The 16,957-nt window shown below is 36.0% G+C and overlaps 1 protein-coding gene across 6 annotated transcripts in view; it reads left to right on the forward strand.

Moving 5' to 3' along the window:
* CNTN1 (contactin 1) overlaps positions 1–16,957 on the forward strand; it is a 391,570-nt gene that overhangs the window by 132,130 nt on the left and 242,483 nt on the right. Inside the window, exon 1 of one of the 6 annotated variants that reach the window (XM_055250618.2) lies at positions 2,870–5,320. The exons of 4 other annotated variants lie outside the window; for them this stretch is intronic. The gene's annotated coding sequence lies outside the window, so the exon portion shown is untranslated. Of the gene's footprint in view, positions 1–2,869; positions 5,321–16,957 lie in introns of those variants that run through there. One more of the 6 variants, XM_063620144.1, reaches the window with a different exon arrangement.

Raw genomic sequence — 16,957 nt, forward strand, 5'->3', positions numbered from 1 at the left:
AACATTCTGTTATGTCTGTGGTTCTCAGCAGCTTGATGCAATGAAAGAGGCCTGAGCTATGAAGTCATAAATCCTGGATGTGACTTCCAGCTCACTGGTTCACTGGTTATGTGACTTGACCAAATTACTTAATTTTCTTTTAGCCTGATTTTTCATTGGCAAAATGGAAACAGATGCTACTTAACGGATAAGGGCTTTGTGATGATGAAATTAAATCAGTTTAGTAAAGTACTAAACATTTTTCCAGGCTTATTATATATGTGTAATGCAAATTAGCAGATTTCCCTTTTACCATCAATTTATTAATATGTCAAATATTAACAGAAGTCTGTTATATACATCTACTTATCTACATTTCAGGGCTTTATTTTCCGTCTTCTTTTCACTGTACACTTTCAAACCCTGAGTTATTTCATGGACTTCCATAGCTTAAGCAGTTCTGGACACTAACAAACCAACATATTCAGCTACAGACGCATTATCCAATAGATTATTGGAAATGTTATGTGCCTAACTCTTCATCTTCCTAGTTTACCTCTCCTTTGTTAAATCTAAAATTATTTTCTCATTATCTCACCATATTCTTGTAATACTTAGTTCTACTACTCTAGTGTTTAAATATCTCTAAAATATTTTCCTCATCACCGTATCCTTACATTTGCCTTGTTTAGGCCCTCATCACTTCTGGTGGATTAGAAGTGATATTTTATTAAATGTATCCCTTGCTCCTGCTTATGGCATCCAGTCTATCATTCCTCTACAAAACCTGGCCATATTACTCTCTTGGTGAAATCTTGAAATATTTCTATTTCTGCGGAATAGCATCAAACACCTTAACAGCGTTGAAATTGTCCTATATAATCAATATTTTAACAGTTTTTAAAAGGTCTATATAAATCAGATTCTATGTAATTTTGCCCTATCACCTGATAAATTGTCCATTGTATCCAAAGTTCTCATCATAGAGAAACTTGAGTTTCTCAAAGCTTATCATGCAATGTCCTCCCTCTCTACCAATGCATGTGTTGTTGTCTTTCCTGGAAATGCCTTCAAGCCTTTTCTTCCAATACTAAGCCTTGAGAGGAAATAAATTAATGTTTCTAAAGTCCTTACTGTATCAGAAACTGTGTTAAGTAATGTAAAGACATGGTAATAGTTGAATTTCCTAATAACTCCATGAAGTTGACAAGATCTCCATTTCAGAGATGAAATTGAGGCAGGATTTAAACTCTCATTGGCTGACTCCAAAAACTGTATTTTTAACAATTGTGCCCTAAATAATTTATTTAATTCTCACAAAAACCTAAAGAAAGATAGATATTTAAGTTGATTTTTACGTGATAAAACATGCTCTTGTAGTATGAATGGTGTATCCTAGTCATATAGTTAAATTCAGCAAAGCCTAAATTTAATATCAAATTTGACAAACATTAAAGCCCATATTGTTTCCATTATAAACCCCTGTGTCTTTAAATATCACCCCTTCCCTCAATGAATCATTTCCCAGTGCTCCCATGGGTAGATGATAATGCCAATGTTTTCTCTGCTGATAGGCCTCGTATAGTGGAATAAAATAAGAATAATTAACATTTACCGAGCAGTTATTTAACATATAGACACATTTCTATGTGCTTTGGTTAATTATCTAATTTACATATCTCAGTGAGTATCATAGCGACCATATGCATTACTCTGCAACAGTGTGGTTGCCTGTTTTCCTTATGAAAGTGTGAACACCTTGGAGGCAACAACTGACTGATACGTATCTGACTTCCTAGCATCTAGTGCAATTCCTTGTGTGTAGAAGGTCCACAATAAATATTTTTAATTAAATGAATGGGCTGTGTTAGAGAGTGTCTATGATATTGGTAGGACACAGAAAAGTAGAAAGCATGTCTTAAATCTTAGAGAACAAATGAAATCTTCTCCCACAGTACTTATCCCTTGAACTCAGGAATGCAGAATCTTTAGTGGGTTAAATTCTTCTCCTAAAAATTACGCATTTTCCAAATGACAGTAGTCAGTTAGACATCTTAATAGATATCACAGATTTATACCTAAATTTGCTTTGATTTATACCCAAATTTTGATTTATTGGCCCCATTCACATTATAGCGTTCACTCCTTATTTTACATGCACTATAAAATTCAAAGTATTGGAAAGTCTCTTGATCTGTAAAGACATTACATTTGTCTAAAGTGGCCATCTCTGTTTTTCATCCATTTGGAAAGCTCATTTAAGTGTTTTTCTCAGGCATAGCCAGACTTCTGAAAAATGGAAATTGGCCCTTCATTACGACCTTGTCTTTGTTTTATCTGAGAGTACAATTGTCTACTTTTCCTCCATCATTTCCATTCAAGGCTTACTTGCTGCATCTTTTCTTTGACTTCCTCAGGATTTACTATCTGCATAGTTTTCGTCGTGCCATATGTTTCTCTACTTTGCTGGGTTCTAATTTTCGTCTATTCTAGGATGATGACGGCGATGATGATGATGAAATGATGATGATGATGATGAAATGATGATGATGATGATGATGTGTGTGTATATGTTGTCTTTGTGTGTTTCTCATCTCCGTCTCCATCTTTAGACAATTGAAACCTGAAACTTAACCAAGCAGATGCAAAGTTGCAGTCTTTGTTTCAGAGTTGGCTATGGAGATTTGTATGTGAGAAACGATACTGGCTTTCCTTCCACTCACTGACGAAAGAGGGACTAAGCTAATGCTCTTCCCAGCCACCTGGTTATGCACTGTTGAATCATGCCATTTTAGGAAACTGAAATTTCTAGTGCTTACATTTGTAATTATCGTAGGTTATGTCAATAATTTAGATTTCCTAAATTATTGTACTCTATATAACCTTGTACCTAATAAATTTCAAAATATTCAAATTTTATTTATAAATAAAATGCTTTTTATATGAAATTGCTTCTATATATGATTAAATTGATAAAACTTCTGTGATTTATAAAATGTCTGAGGCCTTTAAATCTTCTATTTAACGAATAAATAATATTACTCGTAGAAGAGAGAAATATTGGGGAGCCAGGCACGGTGGCTCACACCTGTAATCCCAGCACTTTGGGAGGCCGAGGCAGGCAGATCACGAGGTCAGGAGATCAAGACTATCCTGGCTAACATGGTGAAATCCTGTCTCTACTAAAAACTACAAAAAATTACCCAGGTGTGGTGGCGGGTGCCTGTAGTCCCAGCTACTCGGGAGGCTGAGGCAGGAGAATAACTTGAACCCGGGAGGCGGAGCTTGCAGTTAGTGGCGATTGAACCACTGCACTCCAGCCTGGGCAACAGTGTGAGACTCTGTCTCAAAAAAAAAAGAAAACAGAAAAAAAAAAAAAAGAGAGAAATATTATAAGACAAAGTCTATGTAGCTTACTTGAAGTTTATTAGCTTGGGGGCAATTCATGCGAATATGAAAATAGAAGCTACCCAGGGCAGAACAAAACATTGTGGCATGTGGAATACATAATAGACAGAGGAAGTGGATGGCTAATTTCTCAGACTACCATTTGGAATGTTTTGTCATCTTTATCAATCAAGTGCAACTGTCTTCTCTATGGCTCAGCAGGGATTATGCTTCACATGCGCTTAGACATCTCTAAACTCAGCACCTATTGTCATCAGCACCCCTACTACCTTCAAGGGCTGATATCAACCGCTATTGATTTATTGATGAAAATAACCATGATGACACCACCAAGGGTGAATAGCTCCCTACAGCAGAATTATCAATTGGAAAACTTTGGTTTAACTCTGACAGTCATTCTTTACTCAACCCTGAGTAAGGAACTTAAAGGTTTCACTTTGATTTTACAAATGATCAGGTGGAATGACATAGAAATATGAATTGTGTGTGTGTGTGCATGTATGTGAGACAGCATATAAAAAGAGACTTTGGAAAGACATGACTTTAGGCATCTCAGTAACCTTAATAACATCATGTTCAGTCCACTTTTGGTGGAAAAAGAAGGCTTAATTGGTTTTTATATCTAAGACACTTTGAAAAATAGACAAGCATTTTATACATGTATGTATTTGCTGGTTTACATGAATCTCCCATCCTACAGTATTTTTGCAAATACTGCAATATTTTGCAAATACTGTTATGACATTTTAAAATGCTACCTTTGTTTTCCCTTGATGCATATTAGCAAAATTAAATGTACATTTTGTTTTAAAGCCTGTTTTTTTCTTCAGGCAATGAACAATGCTGTGTTCTTAGAAGCTTAAATTCTAAGAGCAAGAGCTCTCAGAACCACTGACACACCCAAAGTAAAGGTGCTTATGTCCCAAAACAATTAATATTGATGGACACATATACCCATATTGATGATTTTTAAGAGAAACTCCTTCCACATTTTTGAATTGAAAAATTAATTATTTGTCAATTAAACTTCTCTAAAAAAGGTTATTCAAATGAGTCCAGGTAAAAATCTCCATATTTTATAGCCACATATTTTCTCTTTCTTTCATTTATTTATTTTCTTAGTTTTCATTTAGCCTTGTTGATGTTCCAGAAATGACAGCGAAAAGCCAATTCCGTATATCTCACTTATAATGTAGAATATCAGCCTAAACTTGCAGAAACTATATCTTTTGAATAAAAGACAGCAGATGCTGTAGCATTTCTGCCAAAGAAGGAGTCCAGTTTAAACATTCTGCAGTATGCAAATGTCATCTCCTCTAAGTGAATGTTTTCCCCGAGTGGATGTTGCAGGGTTGGAGTCTTCTGCCTATGATTTAGGTTGTAATTTTATTTGTGGAAATAAACCAATCGTGGAGCTCCAATTGTCTTGGCGGTGAGGTGATCAATAGCCCATTACTGGATAGAACAGCGACTACAGGAAGAGCATTGAAGATTTTAATGCATGAATTATGCATGCAGCGCGCATTCTTTAGTCTCCGAACAGAATGACAGGGTTTGTGAAGTCGCCTCAGATAGTTTCTTGCATTAAGTGACTGCAGTGAAATGCTTAATATTTTCAGGCATAGAAGCAGCATTGACTCCGGCCAGCCGAATTTGGAAGATGTAAATCTGCCAGCTCACAGCACGGAATGCTTTATTTGAAAGTATTGCTGTGTAGACAGCCAGCTTTTCTGTCATCTAACCTGCTCTCCCCAGGTTGGCTGAAGGATGGGAGCGGCTGTGCCTGCCTGTGAGGTCACAGCATGAAGTCCTTTTAACTTGCTTTCTGCTGCAGGAGAGAGGCGTATTGTGGTATAACTGTTGCTGTATTTATTCAAATGGACAATTTGCAATAGATATTATACCCAGGACGACAGATAAGTCAACACATAAGGTAAGTCCAAGGTTTTTTTAATAGGTTAGGTGATTGTAAACTAGAATATGCTGAGTTAGGATAATGGTGATGCCATATTAGTGAGGTTGACTCAGACCTTAGTATTGCAACGCCAGCATCAGGACTCTCAATTGTTATGTTAAATGAGAGGTGACTTTCTATATTTGATAGTATTGGACCATAGGGTATTTGATCTTGCATGCAAAAGCTTTTCAAGAATGTACTAGAGCTCGAATGTGTGGAAGACTGCAAACTGGGGAGGGGCAGCAGGAGAATGAGCTGAATCGATAACTGGAAATTACCTGCTTGTGGGGAAATTTTAGCACGGCTGTGGCATCGCGTTGGCTCAGATTATTTCCTTAATGTCAACATTTTCAGATTCTAGTAAAAGATGTGGGTAGACACCAGAAATGCTCAAACCTTCTCCCAGAAGCAGAGGAGAGCACTGAGGTACTCAAACTCAAATACTGTGTTGCATACAAATTGAGCAGATGGAATTCAAACAATTTGGACTAGCCTGCCCTTGAGGGAAGACCTTGCTGTCAAACAAAACCATTTGACTTCTACCTGTGGTGGTTTGGTTTTATTTTTCCCTCTTGTCAAGAATGCCTTACTCCAAAACGTATGGATAGATGACATGTTGTGACATTTACCCAAAAAAGAGTTTTATTTCTTGGTGTTTAAAAAATTACCCTTATACAGTTATAGGACCCACTACATAAGATCCAAACAAAATTTACAAAAACTCTGTAAAACTGAAAAACACAGTACTATATGAGTATATTTGTCAGAAGTCATTGTTAATTAAAGTTGCTTGCTTAAATATCATGGCAAATGATTAATTCCTGAACATTTGTTTAGGATGACAAAACAGAATTAATAAATATAAAGCAAGAGACACTAGATAAGTAAAATTCTTTAAGGATACTCTTCAATTTATATTACTAGTGAATATATATTACTAGTGAATATATATACTAGTGAATTTATATTACTAGTGAATATATATGCACACACATACATACATATATACTATCATTCATAGTTTATAAAACATTAATATATGCACTATAATATATAGGTATATCTACTTCCTCGTGTATGTTTATTGATACTGTTTTTAAAAGTGTGTTTGCTAAATCATCTATCAAGACCAAGAACAGATAAGGACGAGTATGTTTTGGAAAAAAAAAAAAGCATCACTTTATTTTTTTTAAAAAGAAAGAAATTTAGAGTAATGATGATAATAAGAGCACAGGAAAACTACATTTCATGCATTTCAATTCTGCTACAATGTTGATATTTTATTGGGGTTTCCTGTTGTCCAGGTGTTGTGCACAGAACTCCCAGCATTACAGAATGGTTTAAATCTTCAAAGCTGATCTAGTTTAGGTATAAGAGGAAACTCACACCTGAAGTTTTTCCTTAGGGAGGGGAATAAAGGAAGGAGATATTACTACCTATATATCTTAGAGGTCTCCTGATGCTGAGTCATGGTGTTCAGTTCTGCTCAAATGCCTCCTGGCTGAGGTGGCTGGTTAACAGCTAATAAAATGGAATCTAGAGGAAAATGAGAAAGAATGGAGGGGGGCAGAAACTTAAGGATATTTATTGCCTAATGACACACACTAAATTCTGAGTAATAAGTAGAATGGCAGTGCTACTTGTTGGATCTGGCTGAGTTGACAGTAGGAGAATAAAAGCTCCCGTGCTGGGTGACAAGATCATAGCAGTAGAATTAATAGCCTAACAAGGGGAGAGTGTATAAACAAAGGGGTTCGAGAAGCACTGCCCTTGTACTTATCTAAAGCTCTCTGTCTTCTGTCTCGTCTCAACCCAAGCCATTAATCAATCTCATTTAAAAGACATAATGTTCAGATAAAGAATAGTTTCCGGATCATGTAAGGAAACTCTGGAATAAGATGTGCTCAGTTCCTGCTTCCCACGGTGGTTATAATTAATTTTTATAGGCTATCAATTGGGAGGAACCAACAAAAAATTGATGAGAATTTTTAAATATCTTCTTTGGTATATATGAGGCACTAAAATGAGTTTAGATAGTGATTGTTATGGCAACATATAATCGTATTAGATATAATTGGAAATGGAGACTGAATATATTACAAAAATATATATTAAAAAGGAAACAGGGCAAATGGAATGAGAGAGTAGTGAAACATCAAACATGAGATTTTGAAAGAAAAATGTACTTAAATTGTAGTTGATATACATTATTAGTGACTCAAAATCAATGTATAAAAAATTCTGAAGTAACAGGTTTACTAATATAAGGGTTTATAATTTCTTTAAAAAATAAATGTTAAAGGTGACTTAGAGTGAGAAATAATTGACAATAATATTTTAAAGTAGAAAGGTGTAATATTTCTTATAGGGAATAAATACTGATAGAGCTAAAATATATTTGTACTTATGTTGTAATAAATTGAAGTAGAAATCTCTCTCTATATATTGAGAGAGAGGGAGAAAGCATAGTGTATATGTATATACTCTTTATCTGTCTACCTATCTATCTAGTTTTCTACTTAGGAACTACCATAAGTGATCTGTAACTACCATAATCCTAAGTGGTAGTTACATATATATATATATGTGTGTATATATATATATATGTATATATATATATGTGTGTATATATGTGTATATATATATGTATATATATATGTGTGTATATATATGTATATATGTATACACATACACTATATATGAAATATATATACTATAAGGTAATATACAGTATAGTATATATATATTCACAGTATATATACTATAAATATATACAATATATACAGTATATGTACTATACATATACTATATATACTATACATATATAGTATACTATATATACTATACATATATAGTATACTATATATACTATACATATATAGTATACTATATATACTATACATATATAGTATACTATATATACTATACATATATAGTATACTATATATACTATACATATATAGTATACTATATATACTATACATATATAGTATACTATATATACTATACATATATAGTATACTATATATACTATACATATATAGTATACTATATGTACTATAAATATATACAGCATATATATACTGTAAATATATAGTATATATATTTACTTAGAGTATATACATTTACACATATAATTAAATGTATATACTATATTTACTTAGGATTGTGGTAGTTACAGATTACTTACGGACGATTAGGAGGCCTACAAGTATTTGAAGAGAGGTAATATACCCATTTTCAACAAAGCAAGTTAATATGAAAATTGAGGAAATCAGAGCTTATGATTAGACAACAAGAAAATTTCCCATAGGGTGCTTCAGTAAACAGTCCTGATGAGTTGCAAGCTTTGTGAAATTCACAGAAAACTTTTGCAGGTATGAATCTACAACAAAGAGTGATTGTTTGGAGATATCATCTTCTTTTCTCTCCTGTTTGAGAAAAATGATTAAATTGGTTCCCCCTCAAAATTTTTTCCCTGAGTAATTAGCATATGAAACATCTTTCTTTCAGATATGCTCTTCAGGGTTGACTCTGAGGAGTGCCTCAGTTTAATATAGCTTTATGGATGCTTCACCAATTTATTCCCTCTTATTGTAAATATACCTTTTACTCCATTTTCATTGTTCATCAATCTCTTTCGTCTCACAAGACAACTCAGTGCAATAAGGAAGCATTTATTAAGGATCCTCTTGTTTGGTTTTGCTAGGTACTCTGGTTTTGTAGATGCAAAAGAAGATGAAGGGCCTGTGCTTTCAATGGGAACAAACAAGTCAAATGCAGGGGGAAAAAAGATAAAACATAGGAGCACCCAAAAATATTTTGTAAAACGTTTTACTGTCATAGGAGAAATGAGGAATTATGCACAACATTTTTTAAGTGGCACCTGGAGGAAGAACATGCATAAAAGTATGGAGGCTAAAATTAATATTATGTATTTTAATGTTGGTACTGAAACAGAGGGATTGGATGGGTGGTGTAGCTGAAAATAAACAAGGTGGGGGCAGGTTATTAGGAACTTAGCCACCAGAATAACATGTTTAGACTTGACTTAATAGGCAGTGAACACCCACAGACATTATTTAATCTCACTGGAGGCATTTAATGATAAAGAAGTATCTGACTCTTGAATCAGATAAATTCTCAGCATTTCTTTTTAATGGCTGCTAATCCTAAATTAAATAGTCATGCACCACATAAATACGTTTTGATCGCATATTTGACAGTGGTCCCATGAGATTATAATGGAGCAGAAAATTTCCTGTTGCCTAGTGATATGGTAGCCTTTGTAATGACATAGAGCAACACATTACCTTTTTTCTATGTTTAGATACACAAATACTTACCATTGTGTTGTACTTGCCTACAGTATTCAGTACGGTAACATGCTGTTCATGTTTGCAGCCGAGAACAATAGACTATGCCATACAGCCTACGTATGTAGTAGGCTAGACCATCTAGGTTTGCGTAAGCACACTTCGTGATGTTCCCACGGTCAAAATCACCTAACCGCTCATTTCTCAGAATGTATCCTCATAGTTAAGTGATGTGTAACTGTACTGTACTAACCATGTCTTTTATTTTCTGTATTCTGATACTTTAGCTTTGCAGACCCTGGAAGGACCACCCTTCCTAGGTGTTAGCTGATTACTGGAGTTAGTATACAACTTGCCCCTGAGTACACTTTTCAAATGCAAACCAACCAATCCAGAGCCCCACCACTACAACCACCTTCCTTAGCTGGACTCTCACACTCTGGGCCACTATCCACTTGGCTAATCACCCTGGGGACACATACCAGACAAGTGACAAATGAAATTTTTCAAACTAGCCAATCCTAAACACTGACCTGCTCCTGTTCGTTCTGGTGAAAACTACACAGTTCCCCTCTCTCCCTCTGCCTCCTGACCAGCTCCAGTTCTTCTCCATGTTGCTCCTTGTGGTGTGCTGTGCCCTTTGCTCTGGTGATCTGTGGGTTTAACAAGTTATCTTTTTTTTTTTTTGAGATGGAGTTTCATTCTGTCACCCAGGCTGGAGTCCAGTGGCACAATCTCGGCTCACCGCAACCTCCTGGAGTGCAATGGCGCAATCTAGGCTCATTGCAACCTCCATCTCCCAAGTTCAAGCGATTCTTCTGCCTCAGCCTCCCGAGTAGGTGGGATTACAGGCATGTGCCTCCACATCTGGCTAATTTTTGTATTTTTTAGTAGAGACGGGGTTTCACCATGTTGGCCAGGCTGGTCTTGAACTCCTGGCCTCAGGTGATCTGCCCACCTCAGCCTCCCAAAGTGCTGAGATTACAGGCGTGAGGCACTGCACCTGGCCAACAAGTTATCTTTTCAATGACAGTTGTCTCCAGATCTGTTGTCCTTAACAAACCTAAATAATAAAACCTACATTAAAATAAACTTAAAAATCTTCTAAATTTTAATACAAACTAACATAAATAGAAATACTATATTCCCAGGACATGAAATAAATTAGCCAAGTCTTTTTTCTCAAAAAAAAAAAATCATTACCTTTTTACTGAACTGTTTTCTTATTTTGAATTTAAGGATAAATTCTGAGTGAATCTCTTATAAAAATAAACTTAACTATTTTCCAAGTTGCGGTTGATAAAGGGAGGGTACATCCTCTAGAAATGTGAATGGGCAATTAGAAGTTTTCAGTCTTATGTCAAGATACATAAGTCTAAAGTTTTAAATATTTTCCTGAGATTGCTTTAACTTGTAGTATGTCATATCTACTGCATGGAAACAAGCGTTTACTTTGTCAAACGACTAAATCAATGCTGAGGGAAAATGCTATCTTTGTACTACTTGAATATAGAAAATTTTGAAACTGTAACTACTAAATGCTAGTGTTGTTTACATAATGTCTGTAATATCTGATGAGGAACTACACTACACATCCTAACAAAAAGAAATTCTGTTACGTTAAGCCACAAAATTGAATTGAATTGCACTCTCTTGAGAACAGTGTCCAAGGAGAGATTGTTAATCAGTGAATGCAAAACTTCAGAACAATGAACCAAATGCAATTAAGCAGAAGACTAACAAGAATTAGACCACACAGAAAACCATGCTTTGAAGAATATGTATCACAAGATAGTATCTTTTGGTGGTGCACTCCATTATTTTAAAATACCATCACTGAAAGAAGAGAACAGTAAATGATTTTAAGAGGTAGAATAATTCAAATATTAAATGCGTGTTTGATTTTTACGGCCATTAACTGCCCTTTCACCCATTCTACTCCTAGATTGCATTATAAGTTATTACTGTAATCGTAATAGCCCTTTGAGAAATAAACTTTTGAAAAACTCGAGTGGCAAATTGATGACAATTTAGGTTGGGAATAGGTTAGAAAAGATACTAGTCATGATAGCAGATGGAAGGGCAGCAAGGTAGGTGGCTGGGAGGGAATCTGGAGGCGGAGCTGTGCCAGAAAGAACATAGGAATTTAAACAGATGGAAGATGATATATCAGTTGGCAGGGAGAGCCGCTGGGTGACAAGCAGAAGAATCTATTGAAGAACTGGGTGGATAGGCAGCCAATAAGTGAATTAGATGAACCAGTAATAAAAGAAATAGATCAGTATGAGGGCACCCAAGCTCCAGAACAAATAGACAAGAACAACAGAAAGCAACTACAATTAGTCCCTTTGCTTGAACCTGAGGAAATTACGTTTATTGTAATCTTTTAAAGTGCTTTGAAGTGATGAAGAATAAATGATGATAAATAAGATGATCACCTTCTATAGAAGGAAAATGTTAGTATAAAATTTAAAGATGCTTACCACTAAATAAATATATTCTATAAAATTATTATGAGCATACAATTTATTTTATGTCCTAGTTTTGGGTTTCCTATAAATTGAGTTCTGGCCCTGGCTTGGTTACCGTATGAGGCTATGGGGACGTGGCTGGAAAATAATGCTGATGCATAGTGAAAGTGGAGAATAAGAACTTTAATTCCTTTCAAAAAAGAGAATTTACCAGACTATGGCAAATGTGAATATGGTATTATGTTTATAAAAATAGCTTATGTTGTTTTTGTCTATTAAAAATGATAATAGCAGTGTCTCAATGAGGAAAAAGAAGACCATTACAAGTCATTTGGTCTCTCTTCTGCCTTCAGACTTACCCACTCTTAAATCACCATATTCTTAGGCAATTATTCATACTTGCAAGCGCTTAGTATAATTGTGTAGTGCAGTTATGCACTTTTTAAATGACAGCTGTCATTATGGGTTGATAGAAAGTACCATACCCAGGAATATTTGAAGGAAGGACTTGGCTTAATATGACCATTCTGATTGACCTTCAGATAATTACATGGTTTCTTAGCAGAGAAGATACTTCAATTTGCCACACTATAAGCTTAAAATTCACATTCTTTTTATTCTTCCATCTAGCCTATAAACTTATTTTTCTGGTGCTGTCAACCATATTTCTCAGGCCAGTCTATGACTTTCTATTTTACTAGCCAAAGCCCATATGCCATTATGCCTGAAACTGGGTTGTTTTACTGCCAATATGATCATTTCTAAAATATCTGTATTCGTCAATCCCACACACAGAATCAGGGATCATTTATCTCAAGGGTTGTCTGAGTTATATGAATATTCTTTTCAAGTGAATTTTTTTTAGGTGGCACTTTAATCTCTTGAATTAAACTTCTGAACACAGGCTAGTAGCAGTGTCTTCCGAAATTCTAAGTGCTATTTATATACACACACACACACACACACACACACACAAGTTGGAGCAATTTCCTAAAGAACAAGATGAGGCAAATTCTACACATATGCCAGGTACTAGGCCAGGCCAGACAATGAGGGATACAAGGATAAATAAGATATGAACCTTTTCATCAGAGTTTATATTTTGGTGGATGAACAGGTAAATATATATATATATGTATGTGTGTATGCATATGTATATATATATATATGTGTATGCATATGTATACACATACATATATATGTGTGTATGCATATGTATATGTATACAGGTGTATATATACATACATATGCAGGTATATACACATATATGATAATATATAATCGTATATATGTATATATAGTATATATGTATATATAATCATATATGTATATATTATAATACATATAATATCTATACAGGTATATATATACACATATATGTGTATTATATATATATAAAATCAGATACTATGGTACACTTTAATAGATGCAATGACATTATATTCATGTAATGTATGTGTATATCATCCTCCATAATGGTAAATCTCTTGAGGTTAGGGAACACACTAATTTATTAATTAGTAAATATTTATTAAGCCTCTTTTATGTACAATGGTTATGCAAAGGGAAGATTTTTCCCTGTTGCTGTGGGCAAAACAGTCTATTGAAAAAGACAAAAGAAAGGCGCAAACTTTCTGTGAGATATAATGGTACACAGTATGTACAATAAGTGCATATAAATTGGGCTCTAACCAAAATCAGGAGAGGACATCAAGGATAACTTCCTCAATGAAGAAATCAAAGGATACATAGGATAGTTTTTAAACTATTTAAGTATTTGTATAATGGTTTATTCATTGTTGTTATAAAATAATGGTGTTGACTGTAAACTTCAGAGGTTCAGACTAAAAAAAATACATGTATTTAATGAACAAAGGAAGCCAACTATGTGTTTGGTGTTGAGATAATTATTTAAGTATTATCTCACTTAATCCTCTCCAGAAGACTATGATATCCTCACTTTTAAGATAGATGTTACACTATTACTAAAACCCTTTAGTTCAGGATTAGGAGATTAAAGTTTCTCTTTCATATCACCGTAATTTTGCAAAATTTTCTTGGCCACTTTGCAGAAACTTTAAAATGTCAATGCATTTATATATTCGGTGATATTTTGGAACCCCTGTATTCATTAGATTGTTCATCTCCCTTTCCTTTTAACTAAAATGTATATAATGGGGCCAGTACAACGTTGCATGTTAATTTTTATTCAGATGCTATTGATTAGGAGATTGGAGGGGGGGGCCTCAAGATGGCTGACTAGAAGACTTTCATGCCCACCTCCTCCACTTTAAAAACCAAAATAGTGTTCAGACAGTCACATATTGAATATATTACCTGAGAGAAAGTGGTGGAATTCAATAGGGAAGTGACAAAAACACCAAAAGCAGGAAAGAGAAGGGAGAGAGAGACAGTCTGCCTGCCCAGAATCAGCTGGAAGCTGGGAGTGACTTCCCAGCCCAGGGAGTAGGTGAGCAAGACACATCCAATGGCCCACATCACTATCATGGAATTATGCAGTCCTGGCTATAGGAGAACCCCTTATTATTCTCAACCCTTGAAACTATCATAGTGAGCTGCCAATAGACTGCAGAAAGGAACTGCTCCAGGGAGGGAGCTTGCACTGGGTCCCACACCCTTTCTGAGACCTAAGTGGCTACAGCAAGGTGCCATTTTTAAACCTAGCTTTTGACAGGCTGCCTGTTGTCCTGGGGTGCAACAGCATTGAGTCTGAGGTGTTAGAGAAACTTGGGCTGTCCCTGATGGGACTGAGGAGCAAGCCGAGAATGTTCCTGCAGCCAAGGCTAAGAAGCAAGTGAGGTGTGGGCTGTAGTGGCCACTGCCAGGAAGCAAGCACTGCTGGGACAGAGACTGAGACACAAGCAGGATGCAAGTTGACACTGAGACATGGATGCCAGCTGGGTGGACACTCCTGTAGCCAGGGCTAGGGCCTGAGCTAGGCTCAGGCTACCACTGGTAGTGGTGGAGTATAGGACAGACCTGTGTTTTCTACCAGCTGTGGCCACTGAAGATAACCCCACCCTCTCCAATGGCAGAGTCTCAGTATCGCTGCTACTGCTTCTCCCTGGAGCATTGCACCTGGCACCCGAGGAGTACCCTACCCCACCCACAATGGTTGGTGCTTGCTTTCACCATTCAGGGTACTGAGCAAAAGGCCACCCAGCCCGGCATTGCACCTGCAAGACAGAGCACGTAGCCTGTAGCCTTGGGGATGGCCCAACCCAATTTACCACTCTGGAACCTGAGCACTCCTACTAGCGTCCTGAAGTTGGCTCTAAACTCCCAGCCACTACCACTTCAGCTGGCACTTATCTGCAAGTGCCATCTGTGAGCCTGGAAATGGGCCTGCCCAGCCCATTGCTGCTACCACCAACATCCACACGCTAACTGAGACCCAAAGAATTTTTCCGCCATTGCTATTGCCATTCTCCATGCCACACCAGTTGCCCAATGTCCAAGTATCTGACCACCCACTTGGTCTACTGCTGCCGCTACTGGAATCTGAGCAAGACATCTGGAGGTTCAAGAGTCAGCCCTCCAGTAACTGCAAACAAACGTACCTGTGTATATCACCCAGTGGAACAAAAATAGGCAAACTCAGCCCACTGCTGCCAGCACTGTGGCCTGAACACTGGCCCACCTGATATCCTAGTCCCCAGCATAACCTCACCACAGCCTCCACTAATAACCACACCCTAACCCACCAAAAAATGACAGGCATCGCTAATGCTGTATGTAGCAAAAGAAATTATACAGAGACACAGTTAGAATCAAAGTCAAAGTTCCCTACCTGAACAACACCACAGAAATATCCTTAGGAAAAGTTCTCCCCTACAAAAGTAAATTCAAAAATAGGAAGAAGCAACGGTTACACCATATGTGCAGATATCAATGCAAGACACATGAAGCATGAAAAGGCAAGGAAATGTGACACCGCCAGAGGAACACCGTAATTCTCTAGTAATAGATCTTAATCGAAACAAAATTCAACATTTCAGGCAAAGAATTCAAAATATTTATTTTTCAAACACTCAGTGAAACACAAGAGAAGTCTGAAAAATGATACAAAGAAATCAGAAAAAAACAATCCAGGATAAGAATGAGAAATTTACCAAAGATATTTTTTCCCTAAGAGAAAACAAATAGAAATTCTGGAACTGAAGGACTTTTTGAAGGAAAAATAAAATACATTTGAAAGTATCAAAACTGGAAGCTAGGTCAGGCAGAAGAAATAATCTCAGAATTTGGAGATAGGTCTTTTGAAATAATGCAGTCACACAAAAATATAGAAACATATTTAAAAAGAATGAGCAAAGCCATTTTGACATTTGAGACAACATAAAACCACTGCATAGTCAAGTTACTGTATCTCCATGGGTGAAGAAACAACAACAAAAAGATTAGAAACTCTGTTTAACAAAATGATAGGTGAAAATTTCCAAAATCTAGCAAAAGATTTAGACATTCAGATAAAAGAGGCTTAGCAATCCCCAGGTTGATAAAATACAAATGTGTCTCCATGGCACATTATAGTATGACTGTCTAAAGCTACGGATAAAAAGCCAATCCTAAAAACAGCAAGAGAAAAGTATACAGTCATCTATAAAGGAACCCCATTAGACTAAAAGCAGATTTCTCAGTTGAACACTTACAGGGCAGAAGAGAATTGGATGATCTATTCAAAGTGCTGAAAAAATGTCAGTCAAAAATGCTATATCCGGCAAAATTATCCTTCATTAATGACGTAGAAATAAAGTCTTTTCCAGTCAAGCAAATGCTGAGGGAATTCATAACCACTAGGCCAG

The sequence above is a fragment of the Symphalangus syndactylus genome, chromosome 17 (genome assembly GCF_028878055.3).
Source record: "Symphalangus syndactylus isolate Jambi chromosome 17, NHGRI_mSymSyn1-v2.1_pri, whole genome shotgun sequence".
NCBI lineage: Eukaryota > Metazoa > Chordata > Mammalia > Primates > Hylobatidae > Symphalangus > Symphalangus syndactylus.